The following is a 17,666-nucleotide window of genomic DNA, read 5'->3' as shown; positions in this document are numbered from 1 at the left end:
CGGGACGCAGACGGAAAGGTAGAGACCTATAAAGCCCGTCTAGTTGCCAAGAGATATCGTCAACGTTATGGTATTGACTATGACGAGACATTTTCTCTTGTGGCAATGCTCAAGTCCATTCGGATTGTGCTTGCGATAGAAGCACATTTAGACTATGAAATCTGGCAAATGGATGTAAAGACCGCATTTCTAAATGGAGATTTAGAAGAGGAGGTATATACGATACAACCTGAAGGTTTTACATCTATAGATGAGTCTAAGGTGTGCAAGTTACAAAGGTCCATTTATGGATTAAAGCAAGCTTCACGGAGTTGGAATATACGTTTTGATAAGGTAATCAAAACATATGGCTTCATTAAGAATGAAGAGGAACCTTGCATTTATAAATGGGCAAATGGTTCAGTTATTATATTTCTTATTTTGTATGTGGATGACATTCTTTTAATCGGGAATGACATTCCTGCATTACAAGGAATAAAGGTATGGCTATCATCTCAATTTGCCATGAAAAATTTGGGAGAAGCATCTTACATTCTAGGGATGAAGATCTATAGAGATAGATCTAGAAGATTGCTTGGATTATTCCAATCCACATACATTGATACTATACTGAAAAGGTTCAGTATGATTAATTCCAAGAAAGGCTATCTTCCAATGGGCCATGGAATTAACCTCTCTAAAAGGAATTGTCTGACAACCCCTCAAGAAAGAGAGAGTATGGATAGAATTCCATATGCTTCGGCAGTGAGATCTATAATGTATGCCATGACATGTACTAGACCAGACGTGGCATACTCACTAGGAGTAGTGAGCAGATACCAGTCTGATCCAGGTAGCAACCACTGGAAGGTTGTAAAAACCGTCCTTAAGTATTTGAGAAATACTAAAGATCAGTGGCTTGTCTATGGTGATTCTGACTTAAAACTTGAGGGATATACCGATTCAAGTTTTCAGTCAGATCAAGATGATAACAAGAGCGTGTCAGGATATATCTTCACTCTTAAGGATGGAGCCATCTGCTAGAAGAGTTCCAAGCAGCATACAGTGGCAGATTCTACATGTCAAGCAGAATACATCGCAGCATCTGATGCAACGAAGGAAGCCGTATGGTTGTGCAAGTTCATCACCGAGCTGGGAGTGGCACCTTCCATTGATGGTCCAGTTCCTATATTTGTGATAACACTGGAGCCATAGCTCAGGCAAAGAAACCTAAAGTACATCAGCGGACCATGCATATTCTGCGATGCTATCACCTGGTTTGAGAGATTATAGAACGAGGTGATACTGATCTTCAGAAGATTGACACAAAAAAAAAATCTGGCTGACCCATTTACCAAAGTTCTCGGCATCAAAGAGTTCAACAAACACAAGTCGAAGATGGGTATTAGATACTGTGCCGATTGGCTTTAGGCTAAGTGGGAGTTGTTGGAAATTGTATCCTAAATGTCAATCGTCAGCATATTGATGATTGAATTTTGAAAATAAATTGACAAATTAATAAAATATTATTTGGCATTTGTTGCCCAGTAGATACAACCCAAGGGGGGGAGGGGTGAATTGGGTCTTTTAAATCTTTTATACTACTTCTAAAACTTTTCAATTAATTATGCTAAGTTGTATAGATGCACAGTGGAATTTAAACTTAGCAACAGTTTGATTTATTGAATGAGACTTGATTAAGTAGATTGAATATGCTTGCAACTAAAGAATGCGCAGATAAGAGTTAAGCAAGCAATTATCTAAGTAAGTAAGTGAGCAAGTTAGACAATGACAAAAAGCATCACAAACACAACAAACATATAGTGGTTCGGTGCACCCCAGCACCTACATCCACTCTCCAAGACCTTTTGGAAATTTCACTATAATCCTCCAGATTACAGCCGGTTGTTTTACAAGCTCACAACCCAACTTGTTGTTTTGTGAGATAACAACGAACTCGGTCGGTTTTCACAGGCTCACCGACTAGAACCAACCGATTGTTTTCTCGGGTTCACAATCAAACCCAGTTGGTTTTTCCCACAGGCTCACCAACCACAACCTTACAACGATTGTTTTCCGGGTTCACAATCAACCCAGTTGGTTTTCCCAAAGGCTCACCAACCACAACCTAACACCGTTGGTTTTCCCTTTGGCTCACCAACAAACCTTAACCCCTTGATTCAAGGATTGAATCAAGTTACAAGATATTAAAACAAAGGTTTAAAGACAAATACAAGCTTCTCACTTAAGCAGATATAGCAAATATAAATAAGTAAGGTAAAGGGAAGAAGCCCTCAAACTAATTCGTAGATGGAGGAACTCGGCTTCTTCTTCACTTGACCCTCTTCTGATTTTGCACGAAGTAGAGGATCACCGAGGCAGCACACAGTTGAAGAGGAAGCTTTGGGATTCACTTGGATGCTCTTCTTCTCTCTATTTTGCTTTGAATGGCCCTTTTGTGCTTTAGGGAGATTTTTCTTGTAATCTCTTCTAAATCTCTTTCCTAAATGTTCTCTCCCACTTCCATGCCATCTCCCCTAGCTCTCCTCTTGATTTTATAGCTTTACATGTCGTGGAACCAGAAATCTAGCCGTTAGAGAGAAAAATAGAGCCGTTGTGCACAGTCTGCAACTCCTGACAAAGTTTCCCGTTGGGATTGGAGTCGACTCGCGCGATCTGGAGTCGACTCGGCTGTAGCAGGAGTCGACTCATGCTTTTCTGGAGTCGGCTCGGCAACTGTTCCAGATTTGAATTAAAGTGGTCTTCTCGACTGGGAGTCGACTCGACTTAACCCGGAGTCGACTCGCCAAAATCTGGAGCTGACCTTGCACTTTTGGAGTCGGCTCATCCCAAGGAATCCATAGATGTATTCTTCAACTTGGCTCACTCGAGTCGACTCGTGAATTCTGGGAGTCGACTCGGCGCTCAGAGGCCGAACTCTCGATCTTCTGTCTTTTGGCTCGTTCAGTCTTGGAGTCGACTCGAACTGTTCCGGAGTCGACTCGGCTCTCAGTATCCGAAAAACAGTCTTCTATCTTTTTGGAGTAGCGCTGCCTTGGAGTCGACTCGAACTGTCTTGGAGTCGACTCGAGTCTCAGAGACAAAAACACTGTCTTCTGTCTTTTGGTGTAGCGCTGTCTCGGAGTCGACTCGGCTTTGCGGGAGTCGACTCGGCACTCAGTGTCTGAAATTGGCTCTCTGACTTTTTGCTTGTGTTCCTCTGAGAGTCGACTCTCACTTTCTTTGGAGTCGACTTGCCAACCATCGGAGTCGACTCGCGTTCCACTGGAGTCGACTCGAATCTCAGACCCGAAAACTGCTCTCTGACTTTTCTGCCTTGTATTTCTCTGGGAGTCGACTCTTGCTTTCTCTGGAGTCGACTTGGTGAACATCGGAGTCGACTCGCGCACTTCGGGAGTCGACTCGCTGACAGGTTCTGAATCTTTCTGTCCGGCTGTCTGTTGCTCCTTGGAGTCGACTCGGAACTGTAGGAGTCGACTCGAGTGCCTTTCCTTTGAATTTTTTCTTAAAACTTGCTCTTCTAAATTGAAGCCTTTGAACTTGAATCTTGGGCCAATGAGGTGTGGCTTTCTTCTAACTTTTCTTGAGAGCTTTGGAGGCCTTCTTGAATTCTTCCAACTTGCTATGTTCCTTGCAAAATAAATAATCTTTCTTCTTGCAACACAAACATTAGTATTTATACTTCAAGGTTTTGTGATCATCAAAATCAATCTTTAAATCAATCTTTGGGTCATCAGTCTCCCCCTTTTTGATGATGACAAAACTTGGAGTATATGCAATATAAAATATATTGTGTTCTAGAAGTAATACATAGCTAAGTTGCATGAAGTAGAAAACATATATATTTAAAAACATACTTCATGATAATGCTTTAGATTTAATCAGCTTAACACAATCAACATATTTCAATTTAAGCTGAGTTGGTGTTCAATGCAAAACACAAAGCATTATGAGCATATACTTAGATATTTCTCCCCCTTTTTGACAACATCAAAAAGATAGTGAAACATTAAGCACAAAGATAAGAATACTCAAATATTTCTTTTTCTTATTGTACTCTGATTTGCATGTCAAATTATTGCAAGGATATGAATCATAAAACTCAATGCAATAATATTAGAATCAGATTAATGAGCATAGATCAGAGCCAATTAAGATAATTTCAGAGCAGAACACATCGAATGTGATTTCAAGAAGTTTTCTAGTTTGATACCACAGATAGTTTTCTAATCAAGTATAGGTGGAATCTTCCTTAGGTTAATACAAGAAGTACCACAAATGATATTCAAGGAAACACATGAGTGGAAATCTAACCTCTCTTTAATAAGTATGAAAGCTTGTTCATTTAAGACCTTTTGCCCAATCTATTAAGTATTTTATCAACATGAGAGCAATTTAATTGATTTTCAGAATAAAAGATCAAAACTTATATATTTGAAAGACATATCATCATGTTGGATCATTAATTCTTAATGACTTCAAGGTTCTTTTATGATAATAAGAGCATTGGGGCACAAATACCAAAATATGAATTCATGCAATTTATGATTCATCTCAGAGCTCTTTTAAAGACTTTCTTTTGTTCTTTTAGAAAATAAGCACAATTTGATACATAAAAAATATGAATTGGCACACAATTTAAGTTCTAAAGAGCAAGCCAATTTAGACTCATTAGTGAATTTCAAAATAGATTTTCTAAGAGATACTAAAAAAAAAAAAAAAATTCAACATGTTATTCTCCCCCTTTTTCATTAAGTTAGAGGCTCTTAAGATCAACTATTTGAATTGCAATTTGGTTCATGATTTATGCATAAGATATATTAACCAAATAACAAGCCTCAAGGTGTATCATAAAGATTTTCAGATTAAATTTCAGATGATACATATTGGAGAGCATTAGGATCACTTTTCATTTAGTATGCTTTCTCTCTCCTTTAGTTATAGATTTATGCGATTAAGTTCCATAAGATCTCTCCTTCTAAGATTTTCTTTCTCCCCCTCAATTGATCATTCCATTTAAGTGTTTAGAATTTGAAGATAATATTCAGTAAAATTGTCAATCTCAAAAAAAATATATTTTCTACAAGTTTCAGCTTATTTTCATAAGACTCAAAGTTTGAGATAAGACAACCTTTATAGAACTCATCTCAAGGTATAAACTTATTATATAGTTAAAGCAAGTCTTGCAATATAAGGAGGTTCATCAAAATCAATCCATAAAATTCAAGGTATGCATTAAAGTAACTATGGGATAAGATACTGAATATCTAAAGCTCCCCCTCAAAAGATGCATTCTTCTTTAATCATTCTTTTCTTTTGTTGAATTTCAGATTTTAATGATAAACGTGAATAAAACTGAAACTTTATGATATCAAGAATGTAGAGTGATCTAGAATTATTCAAAATTTATAGCAATCACTCTTTTTAATCTTTCAAGAACAAGTTATGCTTCCTCTTAATCTTGAGAAAATGTACTGAAATATTAATCAGAAAATGATTCATTTGAAGCTCAAATTCTTTTAAAAGCATTTACATTTTCTTTCTTTTAAGAATCATTTGAGTGAGCTGAAATGTTTCTAGACTTAAGATCATTCACTCTCTTAATAATATATATATATATATATATATATATATATTGATGGAAGTCTTTAATAATGTAGGAGAGAAAAACATATAGATGATCATTGAAGTATATATATTTATAGAACTCAATTTCTTAATTATAGTTTTTCAGCAATGTATACATGAAGCACAATAAATCTTTTTAATATCAGAATAAAATCATATATTTAAAAATATTTGTTTGCAATTAAGATCATTGAAAGACACATCATTTAGACCAATATTGGTACACTCTAAAGATAAGTAATGATATGTTTCGGATGCGTATCGGAGCAATCAACCAAGGCATCAAGATTTTAAGTAAATTAATTCTGTTTTTCTTACATTAAGGTTTTATTTAGAAATCATATTGAGTTTAAACTTTTATATAAAATCAGATTCTGAATTTCATAAAGATTTTCAATAGAGGCTTTCAAAGTCATAATTTGAGATATGTATCTTCCACATTGTAGCTCATCTTAAATCATTATGATTGAAAACACATATTTCAATAACATTAGAGCACTTTCAGAATCTTTATATTTAATATTGAGTTTCGATACATGATGGAGGATATTTTAACAAGTGTTAGGACATTATGTATCAAAGTTAGGCAAGTAGAAAGATAGATCAAGATCAATTCATTTTGCCTAAATAGAAATATCCTTCTCTTCTTCTTTTTGCACATCTATTTAACTTTCAAAGATAAACGTGAATGACCAAACTGAAATAACAAGCATGTCAATGGTCAAAATCAATTCTTTTCAAATAAACTCCCCCTATTTAAACATACTCTTGCATTGATTTCAACCTTATGGTGTGTTTTCAAGTGATTAAAAATTTGACTTGATTCTTTTTATATACTTTCACTTGCTTTGTCTTTCATTTTTACTTTCTTATGCTCTATACTCTATTTGCTCCCTATCCGGTGGAGTTGGAAGGGGCACGAGGTACTACCAATAGCCTCCCTCTTGTGCCGTCCCTAATATGCCCTACACCGAATAGTTGGGTCAAATAGTGCCGGGTACTACCACTAGCCTCCCCATTGGCACCATCCCTATGATGAGCAATATAGAAAGGTTAAACTATTTACTTTAAACTCTCCCTCTATTTAAATGTAATTCATTACGGATTTTATCCTTCCAAAAGAATGCTCACACAAGTGCTGAATATATTATGCTTGTTTTGCTTTTTCTTAAGATTGGAGTATTTGCCTTTACTTAGATTTTACTTCTCTTGAATAATATCCATTATCTTTTCTTTATCTCTCTTTCTCTTTGTTATTCTCAAGTAATTTACTTGAAAGAGCAGAATAAAGAAATAATCAAATGTATCATATAGAGGTATATCATGCAAACAACATTTTCATTATGCTCAAGAATTCATAGCTTCTCACAAGTCATTTTAAATCAAAAATTTTAAGCATAAACTTGTGTAGTTCATGGTTATGACATAGGCAAAGATATATTTAGTTTGGGCAAACCATGAAACAATTTCTAAAAGCATAAGTCAATCAATACATATATATAGACATGATATCAAGGAATTAATAATTAAAGATTTTAACCATGCCATATTAAGATTTAAGTTATTGACTTTGCTCAATTAATTTATGAGAGAGGTATCTAGAATTACCAATCCATTCTGGCATTCTTCAGTCAAATACCTACTAGATTTCTTATGTATGAACTTTTGGCTGAAGAAGGTCCTCTCTCTTGTTTGCATGAGAATGTTTATTGTATCTTACGTGGAGATATCCTTCAAGTTGAAATCTCTCATTTTCTTGCTCAAGGATCCTGCATTATTAACAAAATTCTTTTCTTTCTTGAAAGAAAGTCATTAGTTTCTTCAAGATACAAAACATTCATATAGCATATTTCTTAACTAGGTAACTCAACCTAAGATATGATAATCATTGAATGTTGAGTCACTTTACTCAAGAGATTGCCTAAATATAAGCAAACATATGTCACTTGAACTAAAGAGATAGTTTCATTAACCAAGACTGTTCAAGGACAAGCATGTGAAGCAATAGGAAGATTCATCAAGGTCAAATTAATTTCTTATTTTCAACATCAATTTAGCTTAGATTCTATTTACTTAAGATAATTATCAATAAGGCATGCTAGCTAAGTTTTGATCAAATTGCCTTAAACAATTGTTTCTATCAAAATTCAGATTATGATTCATTTGTTATCAATAAATTATGATTCATTAGAGTTAGATTGAAGTCTTGCACAAGGGCACATAATGATCACACAGTCTGGTCTATTAAATAATTATTCTATCATGCTTTTGATGCTTGTTCCAAATCACAAATTGCTTTATCATATTTGTAATGAGTGTTTTCAAATAAGGTGGTTATTTTACATAGATCCCTTTTTAATGAAATAACCACATAAGAGTGAATTCTACACATTCATTTGACAGAATATAAAGCTCATAAAGCAAGCAGATGATAATGGTGATCTTTACTTCTAATCATGCAAGAATTTCTTCAAGATCTATTTCATCTTTTCTTGATTTAGTCTTTTAGTAGTTATCAATTTTTCTTTATTGAGTGCATTTCTGAAAAACTCAATTTGGTTCTAATTATTAACAAGTTTTCAGATTGTTATATGTAAAAGATTAACCATATACATATATAATTAATTTTAGTATCTTGATAATAAATCATTAGTCTCATAGAGTATAAAATGAATTCATATTTCTACAACTAGAATCTTTTCATGAATGTTCTATATGCATTGCTTGATGAATGATATCCAAAGATAAAAATATCTGTATCAGATTTGGCATTATTTTCAAAAGACCATATCAAGCATATCATAAGTTACTGAAAAAATGAAAGATATGCAATAGATCATTTTCTATTTTTCAGAAGATCAAATGAAGTTTTCATCAATAATAGACCTAATAGATACCATATATATGACAAGCAATGATGATAGCTTTTAATCAGACTATCATACAACATTGCCTTCTTCATTTCTTCAAGGATTCTATTGATCCTATTTTAAACTTATGGTGTTCTTGGTGCAGAAGCAATTGCATTCAATATTATCTTCTGTGCACAACTTAATACAAAATTGGTTTTTCAACACTATGCCATGATTCATAGTTTGCAAACCTTTTTCATTTGATTCCTTTTTGTGAGTTTGTGCCAATGCAGAAAATATTTCAATTAAGTGCCAAGAACAAAACCAATGTAAGCTTTTGAAAACTTAGTGTTGGAAACAATATTTTTAGATTTAAAAATTGATTTTTGTTTGTTTTCCTTAGTTAACATGCATAGTAAACTTTGACCTTTCAGAAGATACTCTAAGTAAGCCAAAGGCAAGGTCTTTTGAGATTAAGTACATACTAGCATGAGTTGATTTTATATCCAAAATGGTTTCTTTAATCTTGGTATTCATAGTGCATATATTCAAAGGTATACCAAGTGCACATTTTCATATCTATGATCGATAAACAATAATGCCATGGATAAAAACTCTCAATCAAGCATATAGAGAATTTAATAGAGTTATTCTTAGCAACTTATCCAATAGTGAGTAAATCATACTATAAAATGAAGTGATTTGATAATATTTTCAAAAGTATTTTCTATATCACAAAATTGATCAATACTTGCAATTCATATTTTTAATCAAATACTAAAGCAAAAGTAATGATGAGATGCAAGGGTTACTGATTTCATTATTATTAATTTTTTAATTACTTTTCATAAGTGTATTTTAAGTTTCACTCTTTAATGTGTGTCTAGAGCACCCATTTGTATGAAAGTTCTATTTGTTTCATGGGTATCTTGGCACACCTTAATCTACATCCTCATATTTTCATTTTGGGTACCCAAGCTTGCTTGGGTTATTGAGAGTTAGGACATATAGTTTCTTTTGGAACCCAAATTTGTTTAATTGTAATAACTTTACTACTTGATTTAATTATGTTAGAACGATAGGTAAAGTTGTTATGCCCATTTTTTTTATGTTTGAAATAAGTTATCTTATTTAATGGATTGCTTGGTGAATTGATAACCTTTTTCTTTAGGGATTCATTGCTAAGTGAAGGAGTTAAGCCAAATTTTGATTTATCAAAATCTGCATGTTGGCTTTCAAACATCATTTTTAATCTTTCTGAACTTACAGTAAATTTGTTAATAAAAGACTTCAATTGGTTAATTTCTTTACGTAAGTTTTGATTTTCTTTAATTAAATTCTGATTTTTCTGAATTAATTGTTCTGAATTTAACCTTAAAATTTTATTTTCAGAATTTAGTTTATCTTGTATTTCATCATTAGAATTTCTTTCTTTTGAAATTTTCAGATTAGTTTCTTAAGATTTTTATTCTTCACAGCTAATTTTCTACATTCACCATACAAATCATGAAAAGCATTTAATAATTCATCATAAGAGAATTCTTCTTGAAAATCATTTGAGGTAAGAGTAGATTCAGATTTTACCTTGTCTTCTTGTGCCATAAAGCACGAGTTAGTTACCTCTTGTAGTTCCTTGGAGCTAATATCATCATTGTTGCTCCTAACTTTTAATTTTTTGCTTGACTCTTTCTTGGTCAAGGCTTTCTTCCTTTTTATCTCTTTCTTTCTTTCTTCTACCTTCCTCTTCTTCTTTGTCTTTAGGAAGCTTTTGAATCTTTCTTCCTGATTTAGAGTGTTTCCTGCATGCTCAATGTTAGTCTTGCAATTATCCTCAAGTAAACTAATATGGGGTTCTTCGGAAATATCATAAGTTGCTTTAAGAGTATCCCATATTTGTTTGCAGATGAACATATACAAATTTGGTTGAAAATATTTTTATTAAATGCACAGTAGAGAAGGTTCATAGCCTTAGCATTTAGTTCAGCCAAATTTTTATCGAACATACTTTCAATTAATTTCGTGGGTGTGTGTAGGCCATTTGTTATGACATTCCATAACTCATAGTTTTGTGATTGAGTAAAGATTTTTCATTCTAGCTTTCCATTAAATATAGTTAGATCCATCAAACAGTGGAGGTCTGTTTGTAGAAAGTCCCTCAGCAAGTAATACGTTATGTGGGGTTGTCATGATCTTTGGCTCTAGTCGGTTAAGACTACAAATAATATTTGAGCACCTGCTCTGATACCACTTGTTGCCCAGTAGATACAACCCAAGAGGGGGGGGTGAATTGGGTCTTTTAAATCTTTTATACTACTTCTAAAACTTTTCAATTAATTATGCTAAGTTGTATAGATGCACAGTGGGAATTTAAACTTAGCAACAGTTTTGATTTATTGAATGAGACTTGATTAAGTAGATTGAATATGCTTGCAACTAAAGGAATGCGCAGATAAGAGTTAAGCAAGCAATTATCTAAGTAAGTAAGTGAGCAAGTTAGACAATGACAAAAAGCATCACAAACACAACAAACATATAGTGGTTCGGTGCACCCCCAGCACCTACATCCACTCCCCAAGACCTCTTGGGAATTTCACTATAATCCCTCCAGATTACAGCCCGGTTGTTTTACAAGCTCACAACCCAACTTGTTGTTTTGTGAGATAACAACGAACTCGGTCGGTTTTCACAGGCTCACCGACTAGAACCAACCGATTATTTTCCCGGGTTCACAATCAAACCCAGTTGGTTTTCCCCACAGGCTCACCAACCACAACCTTACAACGATTGTTTTCCGGGTTCACAATCAACCCAGTTGGTTTTCCCAAAGGCTCACCAACCACAACCTAACACCGTTGGTTTTCCCTTTGGCTCACCAACAAACCTTAACCCCTTGATTCAAGGATTGAATCAAGTTACAAGATATTAAAACAAAGGTTTAAAGACAAATACAAGCTTCTCACTTAAGCAGATATAGCAAATATAAATAAGTAAGGGTAAAGGAAAGAAGCCCTCAAACTAATTCGTAGATGGGAGGAACTCGGCTTCTTCTTCACTTGACCCTCTTCTGATTTTGCACAAAGTAGAGGATCACCGAGGCAGCACACAGTTGAAGAGGAAGCTTTGGGATTCACTTGGATGCTCTTCTTCTCTCTATTTTGCTTTGAATGGCCCTTTTGTGCTTTAGGGAGATTTTCCTTGTAATCTCTTCTAAATCTCTTCCTAAATGTTTTCTCCCACTTCCATGCCATCTCCCCTAGCTCTCCTCTTGATTTTATAGCTTTACATGTCGTGGAACCAGAAATCTAGCCGTTAGAGAGAAAAATAGAGCCGTTGTGCACAGTCTGCAACTCCTGACAAAGTTTCCGTTGGGATCGGAGTCGACTCGCGCGATCTGGAGTCGACTCGGCTGTAGCAGGAGTCGACTCATGCTTTTCTGGAGTCGGCTCGGCAACTGTTCCAGATTTGAATTAAAGTGGTCTTCTCGACTGGGAGTCGACTCGACTTAACCCGGAGTCGACTCGCCAAAATCTGGAGCTGACCTTGCACTTTTGGAGTCGGCTCATCCCAAGGAATCCATAGATGTATTCTTCAACTTGGCTCACTCGAGTCGACTCGTGAATTCTGGGAGTCGACTCGGCGCTCAGAGGCCGAACTCTCGATCTTCTGTCTTTTGGCTCGTTCAGTCTTGGAGTCGACTCGAACTGTTCCGGAGTCGACTCGGCTCTCAGTATCCGAAAAACAGTCTTCTATCTTTTTGGAGTAGCGCTGCCTTGGAGTCGACTCGAACTGTCTTGGAGTCGACTCGAGTCTCAGAGACAAAAACACTGTCTTCTGTCTTTTGGTGTAGCGCTGTCTCGGAGTCGACTCGGCTTTGCGGGAGTCGACTCGGCACTCAGTGTCTGAAATTGGCTCTCTGACTTTTTGCTTGTGTTCCTCTGAGAGTCGACTCTCCACTTTCTTTGGAGTCGACTTGCCAACCATCGGAGTCGACTCGCGTTCCACTGGAGTCGACTCGAATCTCAGATCCGAAAACTGCTCTCTGACTTTTCTGCCTTGTATTTCTCTGGGAGTCGACTCTTGCTTTCTCTGGAGTCGACTCGGTGAACATCGGAGTCGACTCGCGCACTTCGGGAGTCGACTCGCTGACAGGTTCTGAATCTTTCTGTCCGGCTGTCTGTTGCTCCTTGGAGTCGACTCGGAACTGTAGGAGTCGACTCGAGTGCCTTTCCTTTGAATTTTTTCTTAAAACTTGCTCTTCTAAATTGAAGCCTTTGAACTTGAATCTTGGGCCAATGAGGTGTGGCTTTCTTCTAACTTTTCTTGAGAGCTTTGGAGGCCTTCTTGAATTCTTCCAACTTGCTATGTTCCTTGCAAAATAAATAATCTTTCTTCTTGCAACACAAACATTAGTATTTATACCTTCAAGGTTTTGTGATCATCAAATCAATCTTTAAATCAATCTTTGGGTCATCAGCATTATTCATCATTCATCTTCAATGAACTTTAATATGATGAAGTCCTTAGGACTTATGTTATGATAAAGAAGGATTTATCTTTAAGTTCCTAAATTTGTTCGCAGACCAAATGATATGTTGTTACTAGGACAACAACATTATCCAGATTAGGTCGTTGTGTGACATATACGTTGATTCTCCTCTTAACTAAGGAGTGTGGAGACACTGGTATGCCACATAGGTGAAGTGTAGGAGTACATTTCACCGAACGTGACCAATTTCGGAATGTTCTACTATCGAGAGATGTTCCGAGTGGATATAGGTATAAGTTTGGCCCTCTGACCTGGGACTGCAATCTGTGACTAGCAAGCAACTCACTGTACTTTGGTACCGGATACCTAAATTTCTAATTCAGTGACAGAAGGTCACTGGGTGCAGTCAAGTACTTGCATTGTCAGTTGTGAGTCAAGATGGAATTGACCCCTCCTGGAAACAGGAGATAATGTCTTGTGATTAATTTAGCAAAATCTTGGCCAGGGTAATCCCAGTGAGGAGTCACGGGATATCTAAGTTAATCACATAACGGATGTACTAATTATAGGGTTGACAGTGAGCTCTAAGTCATCCTGGCATTCAGAAGTCAAAGGAATTGAATTATACAGTAACCATAGTCCAGGGTTCCAGAATATTAGCTTCGCATATATTCGGCCTATCTGGATGTCGGGTACCATTGCTAGATGGTCACATCGATTAGTATAGGAAGACGTTCCTAACCTACCTGCTACGTTTTTTATCTCTCTTTTTAAAAGAGAAATTAAATGTACAATACCCCCAAGTATAGGGTGTAGCAAAGTAATATTCTGGGTGAGTCCGAAATCGAATCCACAGGAATTTGATAGCGAACAAAAAACTAAAGGCTAAATAAAATTCGGATTGACAAAAAAAATTTATAACTAAGGCATTAGGATTCAGCCTAGCACTTAATCATGCTTTTCTTAAAATCATCTATTAATCATAATAAAATAGATTTAGTTTTATGGGCAGCATTACAGTAATTCTATTTTAAACTACAGGGATTTCTAAGCATCTGTTATACCCGGGGGAAATAACAAATCAAAGAAAATATATAAGTTTGAAATAATTTCTATCAATCTACTGCACCATAAATCAAATCAAGAACATTAAATTCCATTGATGATTAAAGAAAATACATGAAGAAAATGCTAGGCTTTTTCCTAGCTGATGAGAGCACAAAAGTGCGATCTAAATACCCATTAACTTAGCCTAATGATGGCAAAATAATGATAAATAATAGGTGTTAACATTTGCATGATTAAATATTTTATCCTTAGCACTTATTATAATTTTTATCATTATTTTATATAAATTCATCTTAAAAGAATGCATCTTCCTAACTGCAGAACAGAGCCCAGATTCAGCCATCCACAATGCATCCCGAGCATTTCCACGTTCGCATCTAGTGCGTCCGAATCTAATTCTGCAGCCAGTTTCCGAGCTTCCTGCATCCCCGCGTCCAATGCCCTGCGGTCGTTCCGTGCGTAGCATCCAAGAGTCCCAGCGCGTGTAATCCGCTCATCCCGTTCATCTCACGAATTCGACTCTGCATCCCAGCCAGGATCTGTGATCAGCTTCCTTCACGCGTCCGGAGATCCAGCTCTCAGCCGGGATGTATGCTTCGAACGACCACCCAACCTCCCAACGTCCTGAGATCCCAAGCTTCTGTTATTAGCTCCCAGCGTCCGTGAAGCATCCTCCCACGTGTTCCAGCTCCAGCACATCATGCATCCAGATCCTCACGAGTCCACGCGTGCATCCCAGTCTTCCGCGTCCAACGCTCCTTCCGGCCGTCCGCGTGCAAAATCCACCGCGATCCAGCCTCTCCCAGACATCCCGCGTCCGTGATCTCAGCCACGCATCCCAGCTCCAAACCTCCTTCCGTTCGCGATCGGATCTTTGCCGCGTCTGCAAGCCAGCCGTCCACGGTTCATCCTCCTCACAAGCGCACACCTCATCCCAGCAAAGATCCAGCTTCCGTCCGCTTCTTTCGCATCTGAGTTCATCCGTTCGCATCCAAGCTTCACAGCAACCGAAATTCCAGCTTCTCCCAGCGTCCGTGCTTCCTAACGATCCTCCTCGCACCCATCCTCCACAGCCACGTCCAACCACATCCGCGTCCGAAGATCCCGGCATCCCGTGATTTCAGCATCAGCGAGGCATCGTCCGCGTCCATCCTTTTCTTCCGGATTAGCATCCATCCGTTGATCTCCATCGCGTGCGAGGAGTGGATCGAAGGCGAGCCTTGATATCCCTCTCGGCTGGGAAGTTGGCGATTATTTATTCTATCCTCATTCGGTGAAACAAGGCAGTCCCCATTTCAAAAAAAAAAACAGGGGAGCCCCTGTTAGGGAAACAGGGGAGCCCCTGTTTTCGAAAAAAAAAGAAAAAAGAAAAAAAAAAGAAAGAGGAAAAAATGAAAGGGGGATTAATGCATGAAATGAGTGCTGATTTCTTAGGGAGGGAGATGGAGGAACCTTTGATGTATTGCTCTTTGAAGTAAACTCTAAACTTTTGCTTTCAATGGTTTATATTTATTGATGTGTTCTTGATTCATGCGTAGTTATTTCATAGATAGATCTTTAATGGATTATGATTATTGATATATGGATTGCTTTAGTATTTGATTCGTCGTAGACGTAGAAAGCACGATGGATGCTTAGAAATTGAGTTCATATGTTCATGAAACATATACCATGATTAGATCTATCCTACATTTAATCTTTAATTAAGAACCATGGAGTTTATTCCTTGGATGCAATATCATCAAGGGGGATCCCAGATCCCTACCATCTTTATTTTATTGAATTTTGTTTATTATTCTCTGCATTTAATTTCTGAAAATCAAACATCATTTTAATCCACAAATTTATTTAATTAATTAATCTAAAAATTACGCTAATAATCTATAAATTTCGTTCTCTGAGGATTCGACCTCGGACTTCCGAGATTTTACTACTTGTGCGATTCTCCTGCACTTGGGAGAACCATTTTATTTTTGCATCAAGTTTTTGGCGCCGTTGCCGGGAACGGCTTAGTTATTAGTATAATTTTAGATTTAATTAGTACCCTATCAGTTAGATTGAACATTATAGTAAAACTAAAACTGAAAAAAAAAAATTTCTGCTGTTTTTATTCCCTGCACAGTCTGCATCAAACTCTGATATCTACGTAATCCACCGTCTGATTGCACTCAAATTGCGTCGACTGCTGTAGGACACATGTTTCTTTCATCAGAACGGTCTGATTGATATTCTGATACTTTTACGACCATTAAATTAATATAAACTTTGCTGCTGTCTGCTTTGAATTTTCTGTGTTTAATTTTTTTGTTTAGAATCAGAATTTTATTATCATCATAATCTCATTAACCTTGTTGCTACTTGAAAATTGATAAGAACTTTAAGAAAAGATCAAGGGTAATCATTAAAAATAAAAAACAAAAAAACAAACAAATAAATAAACTCTGAAATTTTGTATGCTAGGTTGGAATAGGGACAACACTGGACGTCTGAGTCGACAACCGTTTGACAATTCCTTAGATCACATTATTGAAACTTTTTCGCAAAATCTCAGATCTTGTGAGATGGCTGATGATGATGTAGGAAGTCACCATGGTAATGAAGGTAGACCCCCAGTTATTACACTTCGACAATACTTACATCCACTAGGACTAGTCAACCTTCATGCATGATTATTCCTGAAAATGTAGGACACTTTGAAATCAAACCAGGAGTAATTCAATTGCTGCCAAAGTATCATGGAATGGAATCCGAGAACCATTATCTTCATCTTAAGAATTTTGAGGAAATTAGTATCACATTTAGAGTTCCAAATGTATCGGAAGATGTCCTTAAATTGACCTTGTTTCCTTTTTCTTTAAAGGATAAAGCCAAAACATGGCTGAACTCCTTGAGACCTAGATCGCTAGGAACATGGCATGACATGCAAAGAGAATTCTTGAAAAAATTCTTTTCCGCACAAAGGACTAACTTTTTGAAAAGGCACATTAGTAATTTCCAGCAAAAAGACCATGAAACATTTTATGAATGCTGGGAGAGATTTAAAGATTTGCTTCTCTCTTGTCCTCATCATGGGTTTGAAACATGGAGAACCATTAGTTTCTTTTACGAAGGGTTGTCTCCACAGTTGAAACAATTTATAGAGACTATGTGCAATGGCCTATTTTTGGAAAAGCAACCCGATGAGGCATGGGACTATTTAGACTCTCTCGCAGAGACTGCACAATTATGGGATACAGGGGATAGAGTGAATAAACCTTTGCCTAAGCCTACTAACATTGGACACAGATTAAAACCTTTTCTTGAGAATTTTGCAGATGAAGAGGACTCCTTTCCCTTGGAGGAGCCTTCTTATGACTGAGCATGACGGCCAAGGTATGTGTATATTAGTTAGAATTATTTTTTTTCTTTTATTTTTTTTTCTTATTTTGTAGGTCTTCTTTTCTGAAAATCAACAGCTCAAGGTATTCTTCTTCTCTCTAATATTCTTTTCTCTATTGTTTCTCACATATAGCTTTCTTGCATCTTTTACATTGAGGACAATGCAATATTTAAGTTGGGAGGAGGGAAATATTTTGCAAAAAAAAAAAAAAAGTTTTTGCATTTGATTTATTCCATTACTTTCTTTTCTGAGC

At 36.4% G+C, this 17,666-nt stretch overlaps 1 pseudogene; it reads right to left on the bottom strand.

The window, feature by feature from the left end:
• Positions 1-17,011: 17,011 nt before the first annotated feature.
• Positions 17,012-17,109, bottom strand: LOC120108189 (annotated as a pseudogene).
• Positions 17,110-17,666: the final 557 nt, after the last annotated feature.

Source organism: Phoenix dactylifera, unplaced genomic scaffold (assembly GCF_009389715.1).
Source record: "Phoenix dactylifera cultivar Barhee BC4 unplaced genomic scaffold, palm_55x_up_171113_PBpolish2nd_filt_p 001212F, whole genome shotgun sequence".
In the NCBI taxonomy this organism is placed as follows: Eukaryota; Viridiplantae; Streptophyta; class Magnoliopsida; order Arecales; family Arecaceae; genus Phoenix; species Phoenix dactylifera.
Note: the sequence above shows the minus strand (reverse complement) of the source record. Positions and strands in the feature narration are given on the sequence as shown.